The sequence below is a fragment of the Trachemys scripta genome, chromosome 9, assembly GCF_013100865.1.
Source record: "Trachemys scripta elegans isolate TJP31775 chromosome 9, CAS_Tse_1.0, whole genome shotgun sequence".
Classification (NCBI taxonomy): domain Eukaryota; kingdom Metazoa; phylum Chordata; order Testudines; family Emydidae; genus Trachemys; species Trachemys scripta.
The window spans coordinates 61,887,472-61,896,357 of NC_048306.1; positions in this window are offsets into that span (position 1 = coordinate 61,887,472).

Here is an 8,886-nt window from a genome sequence, read left to right on the forward strand (position 1 = left end):
TGCATTGACTTCTTGTCTTTAGAAGTGGACAAGAGGAATGTCGGGAACATTTTAGTAGTGACTGACCATTTTACACAGTACGAAAAGGGGACTGGACTCTATGACCTCTCGAGGTCCCTTCCAGTCCTAGAATCTATGAATATCCCACACATGACCAGAGGGCCACCACCATTGCTCAACAGGGCCGGCTTTAGGAAGTGCGGGGCCCAATTCAAACAGTTTTGACGGGGCCCCAGCAGGGATGAGTAAAAAAAAAGCCACTTAAAAAGAACCCTTTCATTTCTTCCATCTATTATTTACTTTCCATGACTATATAAATAATAACAAAATTATATATTATATACATTGCATCATATATTAATTAGCTGATTTTCACTTTCATATTAGGAAAATAATTCATATTTTGATAGTTGTACAACTGATTTTCTTCAATAATGTTTATTTTATTAAAATTTATAAAATATTTCCTTATTAATATAAAATTGTGCCCTCCCCCCCCCCCCCCCCAAGCACCTCCCAGCCCGCGGAGACAAACCCTGCTTCCCCAGCGCCGCCCTGCTGAAACAGCTGTGGGCCGAAAAGGAAGGTTTGGGTGGGGGGTGGGGGGAGAAACAGCACACATAGGGTGATCAGATCACAGCAGTAAAATAGGACCCAACCCCTCCCCACTCGGCCCCACCATCACACCCCTCTTCACCCCCTAGCCCCCCACTGGCTTGCTGCATCCCTCCTAGTCAGTCCCCCACCCACCACTTGCCTCCTTTCACCTTCTCCCTCCCCTGCCAGAAACCCCCATGCCCACCCCTAGCACCCCTGCTGGCTCACTGCTTGCCACATGCCCACCCGCTCGCCCCACCCCCACCCCCCAAGTTATGAAGCCTCATTCAAAGACCCAGAGGTCACTATATTACTGCACACAGCAGACAATCAGTGCAGTTGTAGATAAATCTCTGCATTATGCATTTTTGTATAACTTTTATATGACTTTGTATTGAACCTTGGTAATGTTATAGCTGGCCCCTAAGGTAGTATAATTAAGGTAAAAGAAAAATGTCTTTTTGCTAGAAGTAGAATAAGATCTTCCCCCAACTTTGTAATCAATTGACCTGTTGAATGAATGAGGTGTGAATGAGGAAGGTGTGGAAGGCAGGCACTTCCAGACAGCTGCAACCCCTGGAGAGGGGCTGGGAGCCAGTCTAGGAGAGCTTTGCTCAGGGCTGGGTGGGACAGAGTTTGGGTGCAGGCTCCAGGCTGGGGCACAGTGTGGGGTGCAGGATGGGTGGAGGGGTGCAGGCTCTGGGACAGAGTTTGGGGGCCGGAGAGGGGGTGGTGGGTGCTGTGGGGGGAGGAGGGGACTGCCATCACATGTGGCTTCCTTCCTCCCCGGCTGCCCCTCACCATAGCCTCGGTGGAGGATGGGGCTGCCCCTTGCCCAGTGTTTGCAGGAGTGGTGGCTGGGGGGAAACCCAGTCAAACTCTGGTTTTACTCTTTCATTGATGGGTCACTTTAACCCCTTAGGTTTCAGAGTAGCAGCCGTGTTAGTCTGTATCTGCAAAAAGAAGAACAGGAGTACTTGTGGCACCTTAGAGACTAACAAATTTATTAGTTATTAATAAATTAGTTTATTAATAAATTTGTTAGTCTCTAAGGTGCCACAAGTACTCCTGTTCTTCTTTTAACCCCTTACAAGCCCCTTCCCGCCTCTCTCACCCCCCTTTTCTACTGGGCTTGTTTGATCTTTTCAGTGGAGCCAGATGAAAACCACAAACCCCAGCGAGAGCAACAGGCTGGAAGACTAGACTCAACCCACCACCCACCCAGCCTAGTCCATCCCAGAGCCCAGGACTGAGGGCAAATGTCCCCCCACCCCTGGGCCATCTGCTTCCACGCCTGGCCTCTCCTAGCGCCGCCAGCGATTCTGTGTGGCTGCATCGGGTGGGATTTCAACCGGGCCCCCCCTCACTAAATGCACCCCTGTTTTGTGACAACTCTGCACCAAGAGCACCTTCCTTCCCTGCCCTAGAGATGCTGGATGGCTAGAAAGCTGAGCTGGGTGTTTGATCGATCTAGAATATTGTCGTGCCCCCCCCCCCAAAAAAAAACTTAATATCCACACAGCTTGGGGGGGGAGAATATTCCTCACCCCCAAAGCTGGTGTATTTTATTGTTGCAGGGCAAATGAAGGAGCCAGAGTTTATATGGAAATATTCAGCCCCTACAGTGGTCTTGCAGCAGGGGAAGCAGAGTTGATGGGAAGGGAACTGGTTTGGATAGGAGCCCCCGTCCCCCTCCTTTGCAAAATAATTTGGGGAGGGAATCAGATCACTCCGTGCCTCAGTTTCCCCTCTCTCGGGGGAGGGGGGAGAGATAAAAGTCTCAGCCTGCCGTGTTGCAGACCTTTCGCATTCTCCCCTCTTGATGTATTTGATTTCCTCCTCCAAACCTCCCTACAACGCTACAAAGAATGATGCTACAGGAGTTACCCCATATCTCTTTATGTTTGGGCGAGAACCAAGATTACCCATAGATTTGTGCTTTGGCATATCAGAGGATGGAGATAGCCATTAGACTCATCAGCAGTATGGATCCCAACTAAGAGAAAAGCTACGGGATGCTTATCACTTAGCTATGTCTGCAGCTCAAAAAAACTCAGACCATAAGAAGCATTGGTATGATGCTAGGGTACGTTCGGAGGAGCTACAGCCAGGGAATAGAGTTCTGCTGTGAAATTTGGGTATTGCTGGCAAACACAAGATAGCCGACAGATGGAAAACAATACCTTACCTGGTGGTGGAAAAACTGGGAGGTCTGCTGGTCTACAAGATTAAACCCAATTGGAACCAGGGCAAATAAAGACAGTACATAGAAACCTTTTACTCCCTGTTAGGGAGTTGGTAGGCGCCCCTTACGAAGTGGACCACAACATGGCAACTGGGCAGAACAAACATGCTAGACCAAAGCCACCATCCAACATAGACGGTGGGCCCCCTGCGGCTAACCTACCCCTACTCAGCACATCTGAGAGTGAGTCTGAGAAGGAAGACACTACTAGGATATATCATGGTAGAATGGAGATGAGATTTCGGTCTCGATCAGCTGAACCAAGGGAGAGCACCACTTCTTCAGCCCTAAACCCCATGGTGGAAGTATTTAGGCCCATTGCTGACACACCCGTGCCACCAGTGAGAACACCCTGCGATGACACATTTAGGTTATTGGACAATGGAGACATACAGGTGGAAGGTGTCCCGGATGCCTTGGCCTTCCATTATTAGAATCAGAGATGCAGGGGCCTATGCCAGTAGCCGAGGGATCCTCCAAGGAACCCTCACCATCCCTTGCCCAAGAAGATGTGCCCTCTGCCCCTGCAATGCCCACCCTCAATAGGTGGGACAGGGTTACAAGGCCAGTAAGCCGGTTAACTTATGATGCACCTGGGGTGGCTAGTGAAGAACCAATACACTTAGTTCACAGGCTTGTGGAAGCCATAGTGGGTTTCCTGAGGCCCTTTGGGGGGCACTAATTAATTTGTTACAATATGGAGTGTGATTTGTCCGGACAACAAATTCTCAGCTGGGAGGAGGATGTAAGCAGAGTCTGAATGAGCTCTCTCCTGACATCTAGTGGTGAGATGTGGAAAAAGACTTCAGGAGCTGATCTCATTTACATGGCCACACCCACCTTGCCTAGGGGCTCAGCATGATGGGATTGCTTAGGGTGACCAGATCACTGACGGGAAATATCGAGACGCAGGGGTGGGGAGAAGGGGGGGATATCAGAACGCGCGGGGGGGGGGGGGGGCAAAAAAAAAAAAAAAAAAGCTGTTTTGCAGGTGCCGGACGCGCCGTGGCTGCTGCCCCTCCCCCCCCCCCCCAGGGCACATGCGGCACGTCCCGCCGCCCCACGGGGAAGGAGCCGCTTGAGCAAGAGGCGCGGGGCTCCGGACCCCGGCAGCGGTGGGGGAGAGCGACTCAGGGCCGCGCAAGTGGGCACAAAGTTTATCGGCTGGGGAGGGACCCCGGCCTGCTCCTCGCCCTGCCCTGTAGGGGGTAGCGTCCCTGCCCCGTGTCAGCATCTGTCGCCAGCTGCCGCAGGCCAGGTAAGGAACTGAGTCCCCCCTCTCCCCCGGCTCCTCATCTGAGCGGCATTCCTCCTCCCTCCCAGGCTTGCTGCCGGAATGCCGGCGCAAGCCTGGAGGGAGGGGGTGGTGGCCGGCTTCCAGTTCCTGCGGCTTGTGAGTACAGGCACCGGGCAGGCAAGGGGGGCTGGCAAGGGGGCTGCTCCCCCAGGAGGAGGACGGGAAGGCTCAGCTGAGGAGCCAGGACGAGGGGGGGAGAGGGCGACTCGGCTCCTTACCTGGCCTGTGGCAGCCGGCGCAACGTGCTGGTGCGGGGCGGGGAGCCGGCCGGGGTCCCGTCCAAGCCGATAAACTTTACATGGCCACTCGTGCGGCCCTGAGCTGCTCTCCCCAGCCGTTGCTGGGGTCCGGAGCCCCCCCCCGTCTACCTCCTGGGGGAGCAGCCCCCTTGCCAGCCCAGTGCCCCTACTCACCAGCTCCAGGAACTGGAAGTCGGCCACCACCCCCTCCCTCCAGGCTTGCCCCGCCATTACAGCAGCAAGCCTGGAAGGGAGGAGGAGTGCCACATGCATGGGGAAGAGGTGGGGCCAGGGCGGGGATTTGGGGAGGGAGCCAATGGGGGATGGAGAGGGCAGAGTCGGGGTGGGGGTGGGGGCAAGAGCCCTTCTGGGAGGCCAAAATTGCTTGTTTGTCCAGTGTCCCGACCGCACATTGGTCGGGACGCGGGACAAACAAGCAAATATCGGGACAGTCCCGATAAAATCGTGATGTCTGGTCACCCTAGGATTGCTTGCCCAAATGATCATTTGTGGCTGGTGTTGGATCCCCAGTCTCCTTATTATTGGGGCAGGAGTAATAAAGGATTGTTATCCTTGTTGTGTCAACCTACATCTATTAGGCCTAATTTGGTACAGTGTCTCTGATGCAAGAAACTGCCTAGTGTGTACCAGCAGTGAAGCTCCGCTACTAACAGCTGAAATCACTAAGAGCTATGGTCAGAAGGGCAGCTAGAGGAGAGGCATGGCAAGCGGCCAGCCGGGTGACTGGCGGAGAGGCACGGCTAGTAGTGTGGCTGGCAAAGAGGCAAGGTGAGCAGCCAGCAGGGTGGCTGGCCAAGAGTGCCAGAGCAGAGCCCTTCAGAGAGTGGGGGGGCGAACGAGTACCTGAGCAGCGGAGTGAGTAAGGTGCCTCCTTACCCTCCTCCCCCTTTACCTAGGGTAGGAGCTAAACTCTGGGCCTACAGTGTCGAAGGACAGCAACTGTGAGTGGGGTGCAGAGGAAGTATGGGCATATTAAAAGGACTTTTGGGTTACAGGACTTAAGAACCTGGGGGGAAAAAGGTGGTGGGTCTTTTGCTCATGGTTTATGTTTATATACTCTGTTTGCGGTGTTTCCAAAAATTAATGCTGCGTTATTTCCCTCCTTTTATTAAAAGTTATTTTGCTACACTCAGACTCTCTGCTTGCGAGAGGGGAAGTATTGCCTCTTAGAGGCGCCCAGGGGGTGGTGTGTAATTGTCCCAGGTCACTGGGTGGGGACTTGAGCCAGTTTGTGTTGTATTGTTGAAAAAGAACCTCTAGATGCTGAACCTGGCCCTGGTTGCTGCCAACTCTGACTGGCAGAAGGGTTACATAATTATGGTCAGAAAAACTTGAAATGTCACCTTTTTACTCAATATAACATGCCGGTGTGTCTTCAAGCTATGTTTATTTACAGACTAAAACAAGTGTTTCCTGCCAGCACCAGAGAACTAATACACCTATGAAAGGGTAAGTTGGAGTCATTTTGACTCATGAATTATCACCTAAATAGCCAATAGCTACAGACTTCATTACTGGTGATGATGTAAGGGGCAGTGTGACAGGGTCGGTAGCTCACCGCTGTGGCGCCTCCTCCTGGCCACTTCGGGGAATTAGTTTTGTGCCAGTAGAGCGCCCTCTTTGGGTGGCGTTCCGCCTGTCGTCGCGCCTCTGTGGGGTGCACGGACTTGCGTTGCTCCCGACGTCGGCGTCCTCTTCCGGAGCACTGCCCTCCGACAGTGTCCCTCTGTCCAATCACACCCCCTTCCGGGGGGGTGGGGTGGTTACACAACAGCCCCACACCCTCGAGTCCGATCCTCACAGTCCAGGATCTGGTGTGGTTCTGACCGGCCACTCCCTGCGGCCCGTGGCTGTGCGTGGGGTAGCACAGCAAACAAAGGGGGAAAAAGGGGGGGGGGAAACTCAGGCCCGCCCACTACTCTGAGTCCCGGTCCAGAGGCCCTCGGGTGACAGTCTCACTGTCTTCCTTCTCCTTCCTCCTCTGACTATCCTTCTGGACCGCTTCCCCCAACAGCCCTTCACTCCGCTAGGCCTCCTCCTCCCAGGCCTGCTGCCTAGCAGGTTATAGAGTAGGGCCTTCTCCCACTCTCTCAGGCTGGCCTGCACTGCGCTGTCCGTGGTGCTGGCCTCCCAGCTCTGGAGACAGACCTTCCCCTCTGAAGGCCTGGGACAGACTGACTGCTCCTGCTCTGGGCAGCCTTTTATATGGCTAAGCCGGGCCCTGATTGGCTGGCTACAATCTGCCTTCTGATTGGCTCCCAGTAAGCCCTCTCCTGATTGGCCGCGCGTCTACGCAGGCACCTAGGCCTGCCGCAGCCCAGTCTCTCTAGGTGTGGGGTAATCGCCCCACCACAGGCAGAAAGAATAAAGATTGAGCTTATCAGACTGGCAGTTTAAAAAAAAAATCATTATCCTTTTCCTTGTAAGTTAATATGCAGAAGCAGAAATCCTTGCGAGAATAATTTGGATTCCCACCATACCTGCAAATATATAAGCACGTGTGCAATTTACTCTCATGTTTAGTCCCAATGAAGTAAATAGGACTACACATGAGTAAAGATATATACATACTTCAGTGTTTGCAGAATTGGGGCTTAAATTCAGATGTGATACAGTAAATGAAGGTAATAAACCCAAGGGAGGAGGACGGAGAACAGTACTCAGGATTAAGTAACAAACTCACATGTTATATTGTTACATTTTTTGTTTGCGGTCTATATTCCTATGTTGCGTGTAACCACACCAAAAAACCCACGACCACAAAGTTACCTGTGGAGAGTGGGAGCAGGGAGTATAAAGGCTTGTTACCTTTTTTGATCTGAGTGGTTAGCTGATATTAGGGACTGTGGAAGGTTCGTGCCGGGGCTCGACCCTCCTGGACAGGAGGGGAGCCACACCAACTCACTACACAGGCCCTCTGGTGCAGGGGCTGAGCAACAGCACAACAGTTCAGGAGCTCAGGCCCTTTGGTGCAGGGGCTGAGCAACAATATAACAATTAGGGTAGGCCCAGGGTCCTATACCTGAGCGTTGGGTGAGGGGGAAGCCTGCCACCCGTGAATGGGGTGGCAGGGGGGGACGCAGGCCCACCCACTCCACTGCGTCCCAGCCCGGGGCCCTAGCAGTGGCCACTGCTGCTGCGGGTCAGTGGGGTGTCCTGACCGAAACACACTAACATCGGCTCATATGTGTCTACTGCCTGACCGGGGTCGGCTACTCCCGGGCTACTTCCAGGTTCCCCCTCAGGGCCTACCTCATCCGTGGTACCGGGCCCAGTCCAATCCACCAGCATGGGTTCCTCTCAGCCGGGGCTTGGTGGCAGGTCCGGCAGCTCCTCAGGGAAATCCGGCCAATTGCACTCGGGCGGCTCCTCCGGGTAACAGCAGGACGAAGGGGCTCGGGTGGCGTCTCGCCTTCAGGGTTGGTGTGGGGAAGTTCCAAGGGCTCCACGCAACGATGGGAGCGGACGGGCTCTGGTGGCTCCTTCTCGTAGTGGGCGCAGGGCAGCTTCGGCCAGTTAGGGCAAGGGCAAGGGCCTCGTAGGTCTCCCGGCCACACGTCTGCTCCCTGCGGTGGCTGGGGCCTCACTGAGCTCTGGCGGCTGGCTTTTATACTTCCTGTCCCGCCCCTTGACTTCCGGAGGGTGGGAACAGGCATCAGTGGCTCCGCCCACTTGGGTGTCTGTAAGGGCACTCCCTCTGCTGGACAGGAGGGGAGCCACACCGACTCACTACAGGGACATTGTGTATTGTTTTCCTTAGAGGGAGAAACTGATGATGACTGTGATTCAATCCTGTTTATTCATAAAAAATGTACACAAAAGCCTGTTTCTCTGAATATCCTAGGAATCAAACATCAGAGGACAGCTTCTTTGGTCACAGTTCAAAGCCCTTTTCCAGGAAGTGATCTGCCCCAAAGTTCTCTCTCTCAGCTTTTTCCTCAGGGTTATACTACAAATGCTTCTCTAGCTGTCTCTGATGCTTCCTAACTTCTCAGTCACTTCTTTGGTGCTTTTCTCTCTCTCAAACACACACACACCCAGCCCCCAATGAAACCCCTCTACCCACATACTTCAGGTTCTTCACCAGCTTTTCATGTGACCTGTGTTTTGAGTGCTGGCTCCTATTGTTTCAGCAATCTTATGCCATAAGGGACATTAATAGCTTCATATATTTGTCCTGAATGCAGAGTGGCTGTTATGCCCACCAGCTTCCATGAGGTTTCCCCCATCCCCGCAACATAACAGTCTAAAACAGTGAGCATGAAAAAGATTGAATGCTACTGAAAGACCCTTAAAAGGAACTTTGCCAATTTCTTATTTTTTTTCTCCTTGGTGTTTCCTCTCCCCCCCACCCCAGAAGCACCAATCAAAATTCTTCAATATTTTTCACTTTTAAAATGATAGAATCTCTACTAATAATAAACTATTGGTGAGTTGTATGTTGGTTAGTCTTTTTTGACACACCCACACCCCCTCCTTATTATAGG